Source organism: Salvia miltiorrhiza, chromosome 6 (genome assembly GCF_028751815.1).
Source record: "Salvia miltiorrhiza cultivar Shanhuang (shh) chromosome 6, IMPLAD_Smil_shh, whole genome shotgun sequence".
NCBI lineage: Eukaryota > Viridiplantae > Streptophyta > Magnoliopsida > Lamiales > Lamiaceae > Salvia > Salvia miltiorrhiza.
The window spans coordinates 35,180,705-35,202,642 of record NC_080392.1 but is presented as its reverse complement, the minus strand read 5'-3'; positions in this window follow the sequence as shown (position 1 = coordinate 35,202,642).

Below are 21,938 nucleotides of genomic sequence, written 5' to 3'. Positions count from 1 at the left end.
GGCTGCAATGATGCCGCCAACGATTCTGACCGATCGCCGATGGCTCGCCGAATGCCGGACCATTACCGGAGGCCTATTGCCGTTGATTCTATAATTTTATTTTTAATTATTTTAATTAATTATTTTATTTATTTATTTATTTTATTTATATCCACAAGTATTTCCGTATTTATACAGTATTTCAAACCTTAGACAAACTTCCCAGTGGGTCACTCATCTTAGTTGTGCTCTAAGTCAAGCACGCTTAGCCTTGAAGTTCCTTTCGAATGGTCACCAGTAGAGAACACTCGTATTATTGATAAATCTATTAACTATTAATTCATTTAAAGACTATTTCAATATACAATATATATCATATATTCATAACATTAGAATATGACGAGATGATATCCAAGTGATGTTGTTAATTACGGATCGGTCTCGTTTTCGCCCTTATTTTTATGGCGAATAAATATTTAATTTTTAAATTATTATTAATTATTAATTTTTTATGCGCGCATGTGGAGGCGGAGGAAAGTGTTGTAGTTATGTGCAGTCAGGGGGACTTCACCATCCAAGATCTACTCATGCATATATATAAGATAAATAAGGTAATATATATATATATATATATATATATATATATATATATATAGGAATTGGTTCAATTGAGATTTATATATATTTTGAGATTTTGAGATAAATGAACATATAAATACATTATGATGAACTTGTCAATTAATTTTTATGAACGCGCGTTGGTCTAGGGTTCAATCCCTACAAGTGGCGTGTTTTTTAAATAAATTAAATAGATTCATATGTTCATCAGTTATATTGGTTATGTTCAAAGAATTTATTGATATGTTCATTTATCTCAAAATCTCAAAATATTTAAAATCTCAATATAAGCTAACCCTATATATATATATATATATATATATATATAGGGAGGGTCCTGTGAGAACTCCATATTTTTGTGACACTTAAGAACAAATCAAAGCCATAGATTTGATCTATCTAACGGCTCATATCCATTGAAGTACCCATGTGTTATTTTCGGTATAAAGGAGTTATAGGGAATTTCGTATATAATGTACAACCGTTACTTTCCTAATTTCATGCAATATCATATCTCATAATTATGGTATTTGGATTTTGTCAAACATATCTTTTATTCTTCCACTAACCCACGATTTAGATAACTTATTTTCTACAGTTCTTTAGTCCATTATTCATCCTTCATTAGTTTGCAAGATATTTCAAATCCATAACTCACGTCAATTTTTTGTTTTTTGAGATTAAACATCCGCAGAGACTCATTTTTTTTAGATTAAACATGAACACACGTTATATTCAGGAATGTTTTTCCATGTTCAGGCGCATAATTCATTTGTTCATTTAACATGAACATGTACTTTAGTTGACTGAATAAGCTTAGTACGTTAATTCTGTTTTCGCATTTATATTACTGAAAACATAAATCATTTTATTTATTCTTTGAGTAACCAACAATCCATCACTAGATTAACCATTTGTTCATATGAAAAATGAGTCGTTTTACGCTTGCCCCCCCAAAAAAATTTTGTTAGACCATCAATATTCACTAGATTAACCACTTGTTCATATGAAAAAGGAATCATTATGATTCAATTCATGAACAATAACTTGACAAACATTTCGAACAAATGAACATCTACATGAACAATGACTTGTTCACTTTCAGTGTTCATGCATGATGGTCAATATTCATTCTTATTCAAAGTTCATGTCATACGTTTAGGACTTGTTCATGGACTTTGTTCATACATATTGTTCAATTGAATACAACCATAATATCACAAATATCACTTTTTACAGTAAACATAAAAAGGATCAAAGTATTAAATAAATAACCTTATGAACAGTAATGTCATATACATTAAATATACAATCCAATGTCATGTAATTATAGAACATTGTTAATAAATCTAATAAATATTACTATAAATTTATTGACTTGAAGAGTTAAGTTCAAACTCATTGTACGAACAAAAAATTAACAACCCCAACACATAAGAACCTCAAATAAGATAATGACGTATTGTTCAAAACGTTCAATGTTCATGAATAAAAAAATCACCCTAACAAAACTAAATTAGCATTGAACTTTCGATCCATGCACAGTTCGCGATAATGCACATCTGCAGACTATATAACATCTTCTTTGACACAGTTGTAGTCACAAAATACAATCGATGCACAAGATTGTAATCTCATAGCTCTCTTCCACGTGAAGCCAGAGACGATCTTCATATTCAAGCGAATTGTTCAATGATCTATAAGTTAATTAAGACTATTATCAAACAATGCACATAGTAAGAAATGACAATCAACACATAATGAATAAATTCAAAAAGTTATTAGTACATCAAAATATTATTATATATTAAATAATACATCTTACGAACAACAATATTAAGGTATATGAACATACAAATGACATGTAGATTAAGCATATGAACAACAACTGAATAATCACAAAACAATTTCAAACATCAACAAAACCCCAAAATATATAAAAGAAAAATACAGAAGCTGAACACAACCAAATTTCAGAATATGAATATAATTTTTTACATAAACTCCAATTCATAAAACAAAATTTTCATGAATGTTCATGTAAACAAAAATCCATCTCTTATGTTCATGAATGACCACATATAGTGGCTCGAACACAACTTCTAAAACTTGTACATTCGAAAAGATGATGTGGAATATAAACAAGAAACCCACAAAAATGACACTTTAAAGTAAAAACAATAAAAGCATTACACAAGATAAAACCTTTATGCATATCGATTTGTTCATGGAGGACCACTGGTTTCACAGATATTATGCTCAAATAAGGCACGACAATCATTATTTTTACTCAGTGTTATAAATGATTTCTCAAAACAGATCCAGAAAAATAAACAAACAAAACTAGGGTAAAACAACCATAAAAAGTACCCTTTTTTTTTTTAAATAATGGATTTCTGGTAAAAAAGAAGAAGATGAAGTTGAACAAGGGATAATTAAATGAATATTGTTCGTCCAATGGGAGAAGAAACCGATGAAATAAATTAAATCAAGGTCAATGAACAGACGACAAAGAAAGCGACTAGCAAGTCGAAAACTATACCTTCAATCTCGGATTCCAGCCGAACTAGGCAGATGACCATGAACAAGAAAGGTTGCTTCAATGGAGGTTTCTCTAATGGAAGCCAAAAATGAGGAGACGTAAATGTGTGAAAAACAAGTGATTGCATAGGATATTCATTGCGGGATTTGAGGGATCCGTATTCTCTTTCCATATTAGTTGGTTGTTGAGGTTCCAAAATTGCCCTTATTAATTTTATTCGGAGAAATACTATAAAATTAAGGCATATGTTAAGTTACAAGATTTTTAATCATAACCGTAGAATCTTCTAAAATCAGTGGTGCAGGATTGTTCTTAGGTGTCACTAATTTTGAAATTCTCACTAGATACTAACCATATATATATATATATATATATATATATATATATAGGGTCGCATTCAATGGAAACCATTTCTTATATAGAGAATGAAGACCAAATCAAGGCCATTTATCTCAATCCAATCAATGATCCAGATTATTTCATGATTTGATTTTTCATGTAATTAAATAATGGTTAATTACATTTATTTAATCCAGAAAGGGCAAAAACGTCCACTCAAATCTACTGAAATATGGGATCCCATTGAACAAATCCCGAAAATTCATTTTTTTCCATTCTGGGACCTAATCCGTCAATGAACATAATAGATGAACATTGGTATGTTCATTGTTTTCCTACGAACATTTCGACGAACATCAGTATGTTCATTGGTTTTTCTACGAACATATCGACGAATATCAGTATGTTCATTGGTTTTTCTACGAACATATCGACGAACATCAGTATGTTCATTGGTTTTCTACGAACATATTAACGAACATCAGAATGTTCATTGATATTTTCTACGAACACTTAATTGACGATATGCAGATCTGCAAATCCGGCGACGGCGCGGCACGGCGGTCGCCACCACGAGCGTTCTACCATTGTCGTCTTCATCGGCTTCACCCTGACGACGCCGGGGCAGCACAGCCTCGAGAATCCTCCGCCTGCAACGCCGACGGAGCAGCAGAAGGAGGAGGAGATGGAGGCGATAGGGGAGGGAGGCGGTGGAAGGGAGAATGGAGGGGATGGCAGCGGAGCAGAAGCGGCGGAGCAGCAGAGATGGGGAGGCGGCGGAGCAACAGGGGATTGGGGAGGCGGCGGGGGAGGGGGGAGAGTGATTGAGAGAGAGAGATAGAGAGACAGCGTGAATGAGAGAGAGCATGAATGAGAGTGAGTGAGTGAGATTAGGGTTAAATAGAAAATGACATGCTTAACCTTTTGATTATAAAATAAATTAAAATTAATAAATTTAATCAATTAAATTACCACCATTAGATTAAGTTAGATCAAGGAACCAGATTTGGTCTTCATTCTCTATATAGGGGAGTGGTCTCCATTGAACTCTCCCCTATATATATATATATATATATATATATATATATATAGAGAGAGAGAGAGAGAGAAAGAGAGAGATGAATGTTATGCTACATACCTTATGTGAGCACCTTACGTGAGCACCACTCACGTTTAGCCATCGTTAGCATTATCTTTTTTGTTTTAGATATTTATTTTTATTCTAATACTTCATAAATCGTTATTAGGATCATTAATTTTATAAATAACATAAAAATCGAAGTCTAATTTGTTCTTTTTATTAATTATTTGAAGTTAAAGGGAATATGAACAAATCAGACTTTGATGTTTTGTTATTTATAAAATTAATGATCCTAATAACAATTTATGAAGTATTAGAATAAAAATAAATGTCTAAAACAAAAAAGATAATACTAACAAGGCTAAACGTGAGTGGTGCTAACGTAAGGTATGTATCATAACATTCATCTCTCTCTCTCTCTGTATATATATATATATATATATATATATATATATATATATATATAGGGTCGCATTCAATGGAGACCACTCCCTTAGATAAATAATAAAGACCAAATCAAGGCCATTCATCTCACTCCAATCAACGGTTCATATAATTTTCTGATTTGATTTTACATGTAATTAAATATTGGTTAATTACATTTATTTAATCCAAAAAGGGCAAATAAGTCCACTCAAATATACTGAAATATGGGATCCCGTTAAACAAATCCCAAAAATTTCCTCTTTTCCCATTCTGGGACCTGATCCGTCAATGAACATAATAGATGAACATTAGTATGTTCATTGTTTTCCTACGAACATTTCAACGAACATCAGTATGTTCATTGGTTTTTCTACGAACATATTGACGAATATCAGTATGTTCATTGGTTTTCTACGAACATATCGACGAATATCACTATGTTCATTGGTTTTCTACGAACATATTAACGAACATCAGTATGTTCATTGATATTTTCTACGAACACTTCATTGACGATATGCAGATCTGCAAATCCGGCGCGGCACGGCGGTCGCCACCACAAGCGTTCTACCATCGTCGTCTTCATCGACTTCACCCTGACGACGCCGGGGCAGCACAGCCTCGAGAATCCCTCCACCTGCGACGCCGACGGAGCAACATGATGAGGAAAAGGAGATGGAGGCGATAGGGGAGGGAGGCGGTGGAAGGGAGAATGGAGGGGATGGCGGCGGAGCAGAAGCGGCGACGGCGATGTCAGATCTGGAAAAGGGAGGCGGCGGCTGTGTGGGAGAGAAAGAGAGCGTGAGTTTGGGAAAGAGAGAGAGATAGAGCGTGAGTAATGAGAAAGAGAGAGATATACCGTGAGTTGGAAGAGAGAGAGAAAGAAAATACAAATGACAAACCTAACCTTTATTATATAAAATAAATGAAATAAAATCATAATTAAGGGTTAAATTATCACCCTTAGATTAAGCAAGATCAACGCACAGAATTTGGTCTTTATTCTTTATCTAAGGGAGTGGTCTCCATTGAACTCTTAAGATAAATACTTAATTGATAATTACTAACTAGACTCTGCTGCAAAATACGACTCGACTGAGACCCTTCAACGTGCCTGCTGATCCCTGTACCGACTCCATCGGGCTCAGAGTATCGGTTCTCACGTGCTCGCCTGGAAACGGCCTTAATCTCATCCTGATCTCAGTATGCCTTGAGTCCTGTCCAAAAGGTGTCGGACATGCCGAGGGATGTCCCCATTCTCTCCCTTGCTTCGGTTTTCTCTTTGAGCTGTCTCTTATACTCGCTCATGTTGTCACTATACCTTTTGCAGGCATTTCTTAGCCACATTTTTTTCACATCAGCCTTATCCTCAGGGTCTCAAGTAAACTTTTTCTGTTGAATATATTGGTTAAATTAATATATAACATTTTAACAATATAAAATGATAAATTTATATGTAGTAGAAATTCAATTACGTTGAATTTCTCAAAATACAAGTCCTTCACCGTTGGCGGAGTCAACTTCCACGTGTACCCGCCTGGGTTCTGAATCCTCTTAAACGAGTTTGTGCAGTTGGTGGAGATCCTCGGGGGCTCGATCAACTGACTGAATATATCAAAGAAATTTAAAGAATTATTTGGCATAGACAAAAAATGATTTAAATTAAAATACTTACCCATCAGCCGTCCTCTGAAAGAGGATCCTCCCGTCGCGCCTAGCGCACTCGGCCCTAATCGAAGCCACTGATCGGCCTCTGGGCCTTCTAGACCCAGAGACAGTAGCGGTCTGTTGAGCGGAACCCTCGACTCCAGAAATGTACGGCCCAGAGCTTGAGGAGGATTGTCGCTCCTGCTCAGGCCCAGAAGACCGACTACCAAACCCCAGAAAACCTCTACGATGAGACATGGTACCCGTTTCAAATTGATTCAAATAAGTATAGACACAACCGGTTTACAATTATCAAATAAAATAACAAACATATCACATAAATTGATTCAGATAAGTATAGACAATATGTGAATTTAGAAATACATTAACAAATAAAGTTTCTGATCACATAAAATAACAAACATAACAAATGCATTGCCAAATATTCCAAATTGTACATTTACAATTATTTCTAATCATCACTATTGTCATCATCATCATTGTCGTCGTCATCAGATGTCAACGGTTGGTCGTCGTCTTCTGGCTCATCATCATCTTCAATGTCAATGATTCCACCGAGGGGATGAACAAGAAGTGGTGGGTCAATGTCTACAGTTGTCTACCCACACAACTGTAGACATAATAGTAACAACCTCTTCTTGAAACGTTTGATCTAATGTTGAGTTAGATGCGACAGTGAAGACTTCAACCTTTGATCTTGTGTTGACTTTGTGTCGTAGCCCGCCGTCTAGCCAGTGATAGCGTAGACCGGGTATCGATACGACTAAATAAAAGGAAGGAATAAAGACTGGGGAAAACTAACTCAACATCAAGCGGAAGCAAAAATAAGTCTTGCTAATTCTAGCAACATAATAACTTTCCAAGACATAAACATCGACATCTTTATAAAAGCCAAAGTATCGGGATTCTTGTCATCATTTACAAAGCAGACATAGCTCAATATTTACAAGGATTCATATTATGCAGAGTATCACAGCAAAAGGTGATCAGACTATATGTACGGAGACATATAGCTGAGAGTATATCACTTGATTAAGTTTAAAACAAACTCCAAAATCAAAATGCTACCATATGAAATAAAAATACGGTAGATAGTAAACATTCGGAACAACAACCCCGCCAACACCAGGCCACCCTCCATCCTTGCTTATCCTGCACATTTAGAAATACATGCAGGACTTAAGTACATAATTCTCAGTGGACATAAGCCGAAAAATAAATGAAACTTGCTCGTTAGAGCTATAGATTGAACTTGCCACAGTTTTAAACAGATCATAGGGGTTTTATTATAATTAAACCTGTGAAAGCCGAATCTCAAACATAAGCATCATAAATAACAAACGAACGATTGCGCAATCAAAATACTCAACATGTATGTACCACATCTACAATTCATCATCAAAGGTACCGAGAAGTAGGCCTCCCTCTCGAGTACCGTGACCGGTCGATCCAATAGATGACTCACAGTCACCTCTGTGCAAAAATCCCGCTTGAGGCAGGACCGAATTCGTCCCATCGGTAGAGGGTATCAAACAAGTTCATCATCAAAATAATTGGCAAGTCAAAGGTTCAAATCATAAATCATCTCAAAACATTTATCAAATCATATCATCATCGTTATTTGAAAGCTCATATAGTAATAGTCAAAGTAATGCCCATCTGTCAGACTTAGCTTACTGCAGGTAGTACTCGAAAAGATCTCACTTGCGTCCTCGACTGGTATCTTCAGATATCATCATCGTAGTAGTGCATGAGAAAAGTTAAAGGAATTAGTTAGAAACTTTCTCACTAATAAACTAACAGTCTCTCGACTTAGATAAGACTAGCTTAGTCCTATTCGGTCACTCATCATAATCACACTCGACTCATCTCAATCTTATAACTAATTATTACGTCAATAAACACTTATCCTATTCTCGATTTTATCGCTCATCTAAGACTATCAACATTTGTTGGGAACCTTGTGGAATATCCTAATCCTTATTTTGATGATACCAAAATCCATAGGTTTTAATTGTAATAGACTAGAACGGTTTTGAACTCAAGTGTTAGAGTTCGTTTCTAGTTTAGCTTGCGGTTCTGAAGACTAAAGACTGAAGAACGAAGGATTGAAGACTGAAGATTGAAGTTACCAACAGAAGTATCAGTTGAAGAATCAGTTCGGAACTGATTACTTAATACGTGCCGCGTGAACTCAGCGGACTGATACTAAAGTCAAGTATCAGTTAAACATTCTTCCTCGGACTGAACTTCCAACGTTCAAAGGAAGCCACGTACTCACAAAAGTACAGCCGCATTAAATGCAGAGATCTCAGGATCTTCCTCTCTCTGCAGAGGTCATTCCTATTTGATGGCTACTTTTTCAGAGACGTCACATCTCCTGCTCTTCAAGATAGTCGTTCCCACCAAACAAGGAACCTCGAAGATTGAAGCCTCAGCCCAAATTCAAAATGCTCTCTAACGGAAGAAATCTTGAAGACGTTCTCCGCCAACAGATCTATTTAAGACCTCTCCTACAATTAGCGTTCGAGGATCACTTCAATCTTCACCGATTCAACGACATAAGCTGAAACTCTGCCAAAATAGTTTCTCAGCCAAAAGCTTAACCTCTCCAAAGCTTTAATCGAAGAAGAGAATTTCAAAGCCAAAATCAGTCACTGCTGATTACACACATTCTCTTAGACCTTAGGCAAACCTCTGTTTACCCAGAAGCCAAGGTCAAACTTGCTCCAAAGAACTTGTTCTTTGAAGTATAGTTGACAAGTGTTCAAACCTCCTTTCGAAAGAAAGAGCCGAGTGTTTGAGTGATTCGGAGTTCAGGAAGGTACTCTGACTCTGAGAAATCTTAGCACGGGTTGTGCTAAGTGTGAGAAATCCGACACGAGTGAAGTGTGGGTACTGAAGAAGTGGTTTCTTCAGTGGCACACGGTTCGGTTTGCAGTGCACCAGTTAAGCACTTGCAGAGTGGATTGTTGGTCTGATCAACCAACCGTGGATGTAGGAAGTGTTTTCTGAACCACGTAAAAGTCTCTTTGTTATTTACAGCTTTCAGTTTTACATTCTTACTTGTGTGGTTTCAATTGATAAACTGAATACTGAATAACTGCAAAGAGAAACCTAAGATTAACAACATGCTCAACCGAGGCTATTACGAAACAAAGTTTATTTCCGCTGCGTATGATATCAGTCTGATTGATCTATCCTCTGATAGTCAGGAAGAGTGTTACCATCTCTGTTTTAGCAAACTCGACTGAAGCCCTTACGTGCATCATTTAAGTTCCAGTAACTTAACTGATAACTCCTTACTGAAGAGTTTTCAGTATCAGTCGTCAACCCTGTTTGGTCAAAACTCTTTTCAGTTAACAGGCGTCATAGTTTGCGTGTAAAGTTTCATTTTGATCTCTATCTTGAGATCCCTCTGATTTGAGGAAAGAAAAATAGCTCATAGGTGTATTCCCCCCCCCCTTCATACACCTATTCGAGACCCTCCGGACCTAACAATTGGTATCAGAGCAGGTTGTTCGCAAGAACACTCTGTTTCTGATTAGGTTCTAACTGAACTAGATCCTACTGATGGTAATTTGTCTTTGATCAAAATCTTCTCTCAAGATTCTTCTTGAGACTATGTGTTCCGTGTTTTCTTCTTGTTCCCTGTGTGTTTCTCTTTCTCTTTTCATGAACAGGATCAAGAAAGACTCCTCCAGCGATTATGTCCATACATACTTTCGAGGAGTCAACGGACTTGAGATTGGGACAGTGGATTCTGACCACGATGACAGATTCATCTTTCCAGAAGAAAATCAGACTCCAACCCACTCACAGTCAGAAGGAACGAGCAGATATGATCAAATTCGACAAGAGTATCAAAACCTAAGAACGAGATTTGAAAATCTCCTTAGGGAGCACAGACAGATCATCAGAGAAATTGATCATGTGCTAGATGCTCGAAGGATCATCATGCGCTACATACCACACGAAGACGAAGCTGATAGAAGAAATGTTCAAGAGCGCAGACTGATCAACAGACTGAAACTGCTTCAGTCTCGGAGACAAGAACTTCTGGAATGTCTTGAGGAATCAGAGACAGAATTCAAAAGGACGTCAGAAGTATTTGAAGAAGTGATTCATGAAGAAACACTTCAGTTCAGAAGGATGATGAAACTTGAAAAGAACGTGCAGCAACAGTCGACAGATTTGTAGCTGAAGAAGAACCAGTCGTCACTTAAGGGGGAACTTGCACTACAGTCAACGACTAATCTAGTGCTAGTCACTATGTAAGCTTCTCTCAACAAACTCATTTATTTATATGACTGAGTCTCTTTATTTACTTCGACTGAAATTTTTTCCTAGGCTGTTGTGTCATTAGACTTACTTTCTCCTTTTCGTATTAAATGACTGATCACTAATTTCTTAGCAACAAATATCGCAACTAACACGATGCAATTGTAGCAAATAATCAGTAACCGAGTATCGTATCCACAGGGACTATCATAACGAATCACTTTAAGTAATCCTAATTAAACTCTAGTAATATTCAGGCAAACGAAAGAAGGAAGGTTTAATTAACTTAAACTAAAACGCAAATAACAATAATTAAAAGATCGTAGGAAAAATCAAATATAAAAGACAACTGATCCTAGGGTAGTAAATTCATTAACTAAATCTACGCAATAAATCTATTAATCCTATATACCAGTTTAATCCAGCTATGATGAGAGATCACTTAATTAATCAATTACTCTCGCTAGAGCAGCAACGATCGTAGATTAGTAAATTATCTATCTCCGTTAGGTCTCAAGAAAATCTACTAACTCCCAAAAGCTCTTAAGAATAGCTCCCTATGATCCACCTATCTCCGCTAGGTCTCAAGGTTAAAATCATATCATACATTCCTGAATCCGCTAAACAGTTATCTCCGCTAGGTCTCAAACCGAATAGCTAAACATGCAAACTATTGGCCAAATAATTCACAAGAAATCAAGCACCAGGAATTATGAAGCATAAACTTGAAGGCACAAAGGTATTAACAAATAAATCACATAAATTCAATAAACTATTTACAAACCCTAGAATCAGCTAAACGAAACTAGCCAGACATGCTAAAATAACGCTCAAACATAACTAAAAAGAAAGCAATTGTAAAAACTAAATTAAATAAAAACTGAATAAAAACGATTGTAGCGGCTTGAATCTTCAATCTTGATACAAGCCTTGAAAGCTGGAAAGCTAAAATATTCTAAAGCTATAAAACTGAAATATGAATGTTTCTGATCGGGGGTCGTGGTGTTCAATAGGTCAAAAGAGGACCTATTTAATAGTTTTCAGATTTCCTTCGGATCACCATGGAAGTTGCCATGCAAAGTAGAATTCTAATGGTAATAGAATCGTGTAAAATAAGGCAACTCTCCAGCTGGATGCGTGCTCCGGAAAATACTCCCACTCTTGCCGAATTCGCAGCTCTCGCCAGAGGGATGGATGTCACCAGGGTAACGGGTCGCGCCAGAGAAATGACGATTTCTCTGCTATCACCAGAGGAATGGGTTGCCAGCGGAATGGCGATTTCTCTTGCCTCGCCAGCGGAGCGGTGATTTATCTGGCTTCTCGATTCCGCTGTAATGGACTTTTACGATTCCGCTGTAATGGACTTTTCTCCCCTCTGCTCTGACTATTGACTCCTCTGGTGATGACTTCGCTACACTAGCTTCTTGATTTCGCTGACTCCAAAGAAATGGCGATTTCTCTGACTCCAGAGAAATGGTGATTTCTCTGGCTCCAGAGACCAGAACACCTAGAAAACGCCAAATTCATCCAAAATTCTCCACAATTGCATTCTTTCATCTCGAAAGCTTAAATCTCCTGCAAAGCATAGAATACACCATAAAACGCACCAATTTCCAGAAGATTATCCTAAAACACGCACATACAAACCCTTAAAAGTAGAGTAAATTAAGCAGAAATCAACTCCCCCACACTTAGCCTTTTGCTTGTCCTCAAGCAAAAATCTATATGAATCCTAGGAAAAAATTGATTTCAACAATGTTCATTTTCATCCAAACATTCACAAAGTCAATTCAAAACTTTACAATCAACACACATCTCTCGGTCATGCAAGTAACTCAAAGTTTAAGAAGCAACACAAGAGTAATGCAAGTAATTCGATCAGACCCAATTCTCCGCTAGAAGTGAATTCCCTAATGTGATCGCCTTTATAATCAATATCACCAATTTTTCACACTTTGTGTGCTTGAGATTTCGACAGTTGAGCCATAATTCATGAAATAAAACCATTTGGATGTAATCCAAAGTCTTTTCACGTGGTTTCCCATGCTCATAGTTAGACTAGAGGAGCAGAGACTCAGAGCTATCACATTTCAGAACCGGCCAGATGTTTCAGAGCTGGCAATTTTGAAGTTGGCAATTCGTCTAACATTTTTCACATTTCACATATAAGATACGATCGAAGGCAATCACAATGACAACACTCCTTCTAGCATCTAACGGACAAATCACGTTTTACTAACTTACAAAAGTGTTGCAACAAAACTCATAATTCTTTGCACAAACAAGAAACATATATCAAAAGTAAAACAAGAATATCCTCCATTCATTCACAAACCCAAAATGCACATTGAAAACCATCTTCTCTTCCACAAATTCATAAAAATTAGCCAGATTCGAGACCAAAAACTAAGCATAGAAAAATCAATTTCGCCCAATTTTTGAAAAATATAAGCAACAAAACACCACTCCCCCACACTTAAAGCATGCCATGTCCTCAGGGCATAAAAGAAATACGAAGAGTGTAGAAAACGTCCCTGATTATCGGCAATGAAAAACTGAATCTTCGTGAGAGGCGGTGAAAAGGTGGGTTTGCGGCCTTGGGCAGAGTAAAGAGTGGCTGCGCTGGACAGGTGCAGCGAAGAGAGTGGCTGCGCTGGAACATGAAGACCACCAGAAATCTGGCAGAGAAACACCTGCCCCAAACTAAACAAAGAAACAAAGAAAAACAAAACGAAGCAAAACGAAACTGAAAGAAAGGAAAACAAAACAGAGAAAAATAGTTGGGTTACCTCCCAACAAGTGCTTAATTTAACGTCTAGAGCTCGACGATACCTCATGATCTCAATGAACATCAAACACAGCGGGCGTGATAGACCGCTTAACACGAACAGAGGTAGAATACCCATGCGCATCAGCTGCGTGAAAAATGACGCTTCCATTCGGCACATCTATCATAGCTCTTCCCGTAGCTAAGAATGATCGACCAAGAATCAACGGCGGATTTGTATCTTCAGGAATATCGAGGACCAAGAAATCCTTAGGGAAGACTAGCTTGTCAACCTTCACAAAGATGTCTTCAAGCTTTCCTCTCGGCTTCACTCTTGATCTATCCGCCATTTGAATCTCCATCGAGGTCGGCTTGAGATCTAATTAATATTAATTTTAATCTAACAAAATAATAGTAAATCAATTTAAAATTAATCTAACAAATTACAATTAATCATACTTGATAAACATCCTATAAATTAATTAAAGTTAATTTTAATCTAACAAATAAATAATAAGTAAATAAATAAAAGTCTATTAAGAACGAGAGCGTACAGTAGTGGTCGACGGCGGAGCGGTGGCGGCAGCGGTGGGGCGGTGGGGATGGCCTGAAATTATGGGGAGGGAGAGGAAGGGAGGGTAAGAGAGATAGAGAGAGAGAGGGACAAAAGGAAGGAAGGGTGGGGGCTTACCTTGACGGAGGCGGACAGTGGGGGCGACGGCAGCGGCAGGGTGGGCAAGGGGCGGGGGGGCTATTCATATGTTGTTGCTAGGGCTTCAAGCCCGATTTGGGCTTCAAAATTGGCGGCGGCCCATTGCCGCCTCAAATGCCCGACCCGCTAATAATTTACTGGCAGCGCGACTGCCGGTGATCGCCGGCGGCGATGCTGCCGCCGTTAATTACGTCGCATATTTAAAAAGAACAGGTCGGTCGTTTCGCCGTCTGAGAGCCGTCGGTAATCAGCAGCGGCGGTTCGGCCGCCGGTAATCCTGCGTTTTTTTCTAGTGATATCCTCAATCGTCAAAATCAAACAAGAAAAGATTTAAAATTAGTCTTGCTCCGTACTTAGATAATTTACGACATTTTTAATAGATCTTTTTGCATTTTTATTTAGACATATATTATGAATATTACTTTCTTACATTTAAATTTTTCATTAATAGTTTTATTGATTACTTTTTTAATTTTTAATTATAGTCAAATGAATAAGACATTTTCATAAATACAATTAATTAAGAAAAATATTCAAAATCATTTAATAATATATGTGCATCACACGATCTTACTGCTAGTATCATAAAAAAAAATATGATTTGTTGGGAAATGAAAGAATATTTAACCATATGTTTTGATGATACCAAAACCACTAAAATGCACATTCTAGCTGATGGTGATTTGAGCTTCTTGGATATCTAGACAGGACAATGAATACAAGATGACTGAAGGTGTCAGCTCAACTGAAGACTTGCTTGACTGAAGGACGCGCACAAGTCCAGAACACACCAAAAGCTGCAGGCTCAACTGAAAGATCCTAACTGAATGAAACTGCATCAGAAGCAACTGATGAATCCACAAGTCATGGCATTCACCTCAACTGAAGTCGGGAAGGCCACGTTGACAGACTCCAAGATATGCTGCAACACTTGAAGAAGTCAGAGGCATTGACCTTAAAGGACGGAGTTTTCTCTTTTATGTAAAAACCTCCAGCATCCGTACCAAAGGACAAGAAGGCCATCTCTCCATCCGACAAAGAGAAATGAAGACAGAGTACCTAAGCAGATTCAAGACGTTATCTCACAACGACAGGATTCGAAGAAGAGATCTCCACCAACGGATCTATTCTTTAGAGCTGTCTATAAATAGCTCAGGAGACACCTCAAGAAAGGTGGGGGATCAAGAGAGAGAGAAAATCCTATTCAATCATTAATGTAAAGCTACATCAAAAGATCAATTCGAGCTCAACCGCTACAAGCATTGAATCGAAGAAGAGAGCAACCAGATATCATACAATTAGAATATCTTATTACAAGAACTCTCTTAGAATCTACAGGCAAACAATAGATATATCTTAAGCCTAGATTGATGATTACTATGTTCTCAGTAATCCTAGTTGGTTATTACATAACCTTTTTTTTCTTTCTGAGAGAAGAGAGTATGTAATAGAGTTCGAGACTAAGACCGAACTTAACGGTTGTTTGGTATCGTCAAACCAAACAGATGGTCTCTTGGCACCAGTCAAGCCAAGTGGTTGGTGTTTAGTACCATAAAACTAAACAGCGGTTGTGGTTTAGTACTGGTCCAAAACTAAACCAGTTGGGTTACCTTGGCACCTAGAAAGCCAAGGGGGAGTTCAGCTTAAAGGCGATGGCTCCAATTACCTTAGCATTAGCTGATTGGACACGACAGTGTCAGAGCGTGCTAAGTGTTAAATCCAATTCAGGATGGATTGGTAGGTTTGTTGTGCACCTCTAAGCATAAGCCCAGAGTGTTTGTCAGACAAATAATCTGGCTGTGGATGTAGGGGAGATGTCTCCGAACCACGTTAAAAATCATTGTGTTCTTTACTTACTTTCAGTTATTTCCTTTATTTGTGCTTAACTGTTTTCAATTGAACTGGACTAACTGAAAAGTGTAACTAAGGATTTTACAAGTGACAAACATTTTCTAAAGGTTATTCGCACTAAGTTTAAATTTCGCTGCTGAGTTATTGATCCTACTGACGACTCAACTGATAGTCACAGAAGATTGATAACTCTACTCTGTTTTACAAACTAGACTGAAGCTTTACTTGGATATCAGTTAAGCCCAGTGGTCGACCGTTGTCAACTTACTGAATTATCTTCAGTATCAGTCTACAACCTGTTTTCTAAATGGAAATTGGTTAAAGTTCGTTTTGTTTGCAAAAAATAGCCTACATGTGTATTCTCCCTCCCCCCCTCATACACCTGTCAGTCAACCCTCCGGGACCCCAACATGATCGAATAATATATACTCCCTCCGTCCCACTTTAATTGGCACACTTGCCTTTTTTGTTTGTCTCACTTCAATTGGCACTTTTTTAAAATAGTATGTGGTCCCTACTTTTTCTACTCACATAAAATAAGTGGACTCTACCTACTTTACACTCTTAACCCTTTATTCTTAATATTCGTGCCCAACTCAAAAGTGCCAATTGAAATGGGACGGAGGGAGTACTATTTAATATGTATGCTCACGTCATTAAAAAATATTTATGATCGAGTTTATTCAATGTGCACAAGTAACGATTGCATGTTGTTCATAATATTTAAAAAATATATGACCAAATTTGTTCAATATACAATGACACGTTGCTCATGTCATCAAAAATAATTTATGATCGAATTTGTCCAATATACACGAGTAACGGTTATGAATTGCTAGCATCATCTATATCTATATAATACTCCCTCCGTCCACGAAATGAGTATCCATATTTCCTTTTTCGTCCGTCCACGAAATAAGTACCCATTTCCCTTTTTGGCAAGTGTACCCCACACATCTCTTTAATTAATACACTCAAAAAAGTGGGACCCTTAAACTATTCACACTATACTCCATACATTTTTTAAAACCCGTGCCGTCCACAAATGGGTACTCATTTCGTGGACGGAGGGAGTATATAAAAGAGGAGTCCCTTAAATTTTTTCCTCTTTTTTTTCTCTCTCTTCTCCCACCAATTTTTATACCTATTTTGTTATATAATTTAATTTTTTTTCTAAACGTCGTTAAATTTGATTAATAAATAAATAATTAATATGCATCTTAAATTTAAGTTCGTGACAAAATATGGCGTGATTTCGTTACTGCGAGCTGCGAGCTGGTTTGCACAACGTGATTTCGTCATCAAGTCTCCTTCTTCTCGTTTGTTCTTGGTTACTGCGAGCTGGTTTGCACAACGTGATTTCGTCGTCAAGATGGCGTTCAGGCTGCAGTTGGCTCAGGATTTTCTTCGAGCACTTGGCGTTCGGGTTTCTCTCTGGATTTGGACCTTCAATGGTCAAAGGTTTCAGCTGTTCGTCACTTTGGTGTGGTGCTTCTGGTTCGGTGTGGTGGAACATTCTCGGCGACGGCTTTTAACTAGTAGTATTGTCTCCTTTTTTTCGTGGGTTTTGGGGTTGGAGGTGGAGGAGTACTTACGGAGATGGCACTTACCCGGCTGTACTGCTCTCGTTTTTCTTTGTTTGGGTTTGTTCTTTCTTACGGCGACGGCGTCTAACCGGCCGTTTAGTTTTTCTTCGTGGGGTGAGAGCCGGGATAGTTTGGGGACGATGGTTAGGCCGGAGTTCCGGAAACTTTCCCTTCCGCTCTTCCCTACTTTCGTTTTGTGTTTAGACGAGTACTCTTTTTCCTTTTCACGGTTTTTCCCACTGGGTTTTCCGTGAAAAGGTTTTAATGAGGCTCGGCCCTTAGTCTGCTCCTTCTGTGCTTTCAAGGGTTTTTTTAGGTTTTTTCTTTTCTTTTTTATATAAAATCGTCATTAAATAAAAAGTTCGTGACAAAATATTTAATATTGTATAAAAATCATCAAAAATAAATTTAAAATGAATTATGAAAACTTTAAAATATTTTATTTTCTCTTTCTTAGTTAAAAATTACAACTTTTTATTTATTTATTTACTACGACGTACAATATTCTATAATGATAACGTGTAATGTTAAATTTTAATTATCAAATGGTTTAAAATTATTCAATAACTATAATTATTGTTAGACTTTGTACAAAGTTGAAATTTTATATTTTTAAATTTGAGATTTTATTGAGTGAATTATTTTATTTTATTTTTAATATATATTGTACATTTATTTATATATTAGTTATATTTAATATTTATACTTATTTATGTAAATATATCGTTTGATTTCTGATAACACTCATGTTTCCATGGTTTTTAATGTTCACATGATGTCAATTTTATAGGAAATTGAGTGTTGAATGATTGTTTTGTGCTTAAATTGCTTTATCTTGAGAAATATGATACTTGCTTCAACTTTGATGAATTTTACAGAAAAATGGAGTCTGAATTTGGATTAGTGGTCTTAATGAAAGTTGTAGTTCGTCTCGATATGAGTTAGTAGACGGTTCGCAAATCCGAGTTCGGACGAGGAAGATATGGCCAGAACAAGAAAGTCACGCGCAGCAGTGAATAGTGTCCGACGGGAATTTTCGGATTTTATCAGTATTTTCGAGTTCTACACTGTATTTATCTCTTGTGCCTATATATAGGTCATTTCTCTGACCTATTAGACATATCTCTTCACCTCTTTTCTCCATCTTTTCAGTTTTAGACTTGGAATTTTATTGTTTTCATAGATTAACTTTATTTTCCTGCAAGATTCAAGCTGTCATTCAACATTCTTCCGGGTTTTTTGTATTTTATTTATTTCTATTGCTTTCTTTTATTTATGCTTTTGATTTATTTCGCTATGTCTGGCTAGTTCTTTTATCTGAACCTAGAGTTTGTACATAGTTGATTAAATATGTGTGCTTGATTTATTGATATCAATTTGCCCTTCAGCTTGTGATTCATGATTCCTGGTGCTTGTTTTCTTGTGAATTATCTGGCCAATAATTTACATGTCTAGCTGTTCAGTTTGAGTCTTGAATGCGATAATTGTTCAGCCGATTCAGGAATGCATGATATAATGTTAGCCTTGAGTCTTGAATATGACAGGTGAAGCTATAGAAAGCTATTCTTTGTGTGATATTTGGAGTTAATTTATTCCTTGGAGTCTTGAATACGAAAAGGGATTAATTAATCTACGTTCATAGATGTTCATTAGAGAAGCTTGTGAATAATATAGTGATCTTTCATCAGGGCTGGATTAAATTGGTAATTGAATCAATAGGTTGAATATATGTGTTTGATTAACAACAGTACATCTCTAGGGTCAGAGTCTTTTATATTTGAGTTATCTATTTGATTTTTATTTGCTTTTGTTTGCAATTTAGTTTTAATTAAAACTTCTTCCTTTATCGTTTGCCTGAATATTGTTAGAGTATTATTAGGATTACTTAGAGTGATTTCGTTTATCAGTCCATATGTATACGATACTCAGTTACTGTTTATGTGCTACAATAATACTGTGTTAGTTGCAGTTTTTGTTGCTATAAAAATAGTGATCAATTTCTATGTTCGCCATGTATCACACGGATGGCCATACTAGTTAAAACATTTTATGATCGAATTTATTCAATATGCTCGAGTAATAACTGCAGATTGCTCATATAATCAAAAATAATTTATGATTGGATCCATCCAACAATATGCATGAGTAATGATTGCAACTTACTCAAGGCATCAAAAAAGAATTTATGATTGAGTTCGAGGACCACGATATTAACAACCCTAAAGTGATGATATAAACATATATAAGTGGCTTTAGATGATAACAAAATGTGACATATCTTTTTTTTAGGGAAAAGACTGCTAATATTATTGAGAAATATCGGAAACGGACAATATCGAGAAGCCAGGGGGAAAATCCCGACTTCCTAATCATTGCATCCGAGCAATCAAAAGCAAAGCTAGCTAAAACATGAGTCGTTCTGTTCGCCACGAGCGTGGAAAAAATCAAGAACTAGATATTCATGACCATGAGCAAAGGCCTCCACAAGATCATCACAAAGGGAATCAGCGCAATGGTTATATCGTGAAGCATATGAACCGCTAAGAAAGAATCCGTATACAATGCCACCGGACCAATATCATGAGCCAAGCAAAGACCAATAGCCACTAACAAAGCATGAAGTTCACCCATCAAAACGGTGGTTGTGACACCAATCCGCTGACACCCGGCAATAATAATCTGTCTGTTTGAGTCCCGAGCAATGAAACTGGTGCTCGTCCTAGTCTTGTCTTCTCGCACAACAACATCAACGTCGAGGCGAATGAATGACATCCTTAGGTGGGGGATACCAATTGCTCAGACCTTCGGCGGGGAGGAATTGTTGATCGATAGAAACCTTCTCACGGGCCTTATGAAAGTTTCTTAGCATCAATTCAATCGAGTACCAATCAGAAGCTTCCAAATCGTTTTTTTTTTTCAATGTTTCACATCACAGACATGCTTCCATATAAACCAATATTTAAAGATCAGCTCCTCTAAATCTTTAGCCCTCATGCTGTCAAAAACCCTTCGACAAATCTCCTCAAAGCAAAGAAGTCTGGACTGGTTAAGGATACACCAAAACTAAGTATTTTTCTAGAGACGACGGATCTTTGTGCACCAGAAAAGACTATGAGCAGTTGAATCCGGACCATTATTACACCAAAAACAGATTCTGGAGTTAGGGACATGGTGACGAGCCAAGTTAGCATCAGTAGCTATGTAATCTTTAGAAGCACGCCAGGCGAAATGCTTAACTTTAGGCGGCAAATCCAGTGCCCAAAACTTCCTCCATCAAGAATCGATATTAGAGGTCTTGGAAGAAGGATATGACTCATAAAAGTTGATCGCGCATAGGTACCCGGATTTGACGGTATGCCTCCCATTTTCATCAAAGCCCCAACAACGGGAGTCAGCAGAACCCTCTCGGTAATTTATCGAGCACATAGCATGCATGACAAAATCTGGGAACACTTCCCTTAACTTCTCTCTATCCCAATCTCGGCTATCTGTGATCAAATCCAAAACTCGGCGGAGCACACTTGCTTGGTCAAAAGTGTTTGATTCATACTCCATATGTCCCATTGATAATGGCTCATTACTTTTGGGCGCGGTTGTTAGAGCATCCACAATGCGAGTGACCTGATAGCTGACCTGATAGAAGAGGGACCACATTGGATTAAGGAGGCCACAGTGGGGTGACTTGATAGCTGACCTGATCTTTTTAGTTTTGATTTTTGTATTTTTCATTTAATTTTAATTGCACACATTTAAATAACACAATTTACTTAAAATTAAACTTCATTAATTTTAAAAATCCTAAAAATTACATTAAAAAAAACATAAAGACATAATTTAAAATTACTTAACTAAAACCTAAAAACATAATTAAAACCTATCTAGTCTCCACCGCCCCTTCACCAAGCTAGGATATCTGCCACTCGTTGCTTGTGCCATTCTAGCTACTCCGGAGTCATGTCAGAAGTCTTCATGAATAAGATCCGATCGTCGTGGATCTCCCTCTTCAGCTCGTTCTTCTTGGCGTACTCACCGATGATTTTTTCCAACTTGTCATCCGATCTATCCAACCTCTCCTTGTATTGCGGTGG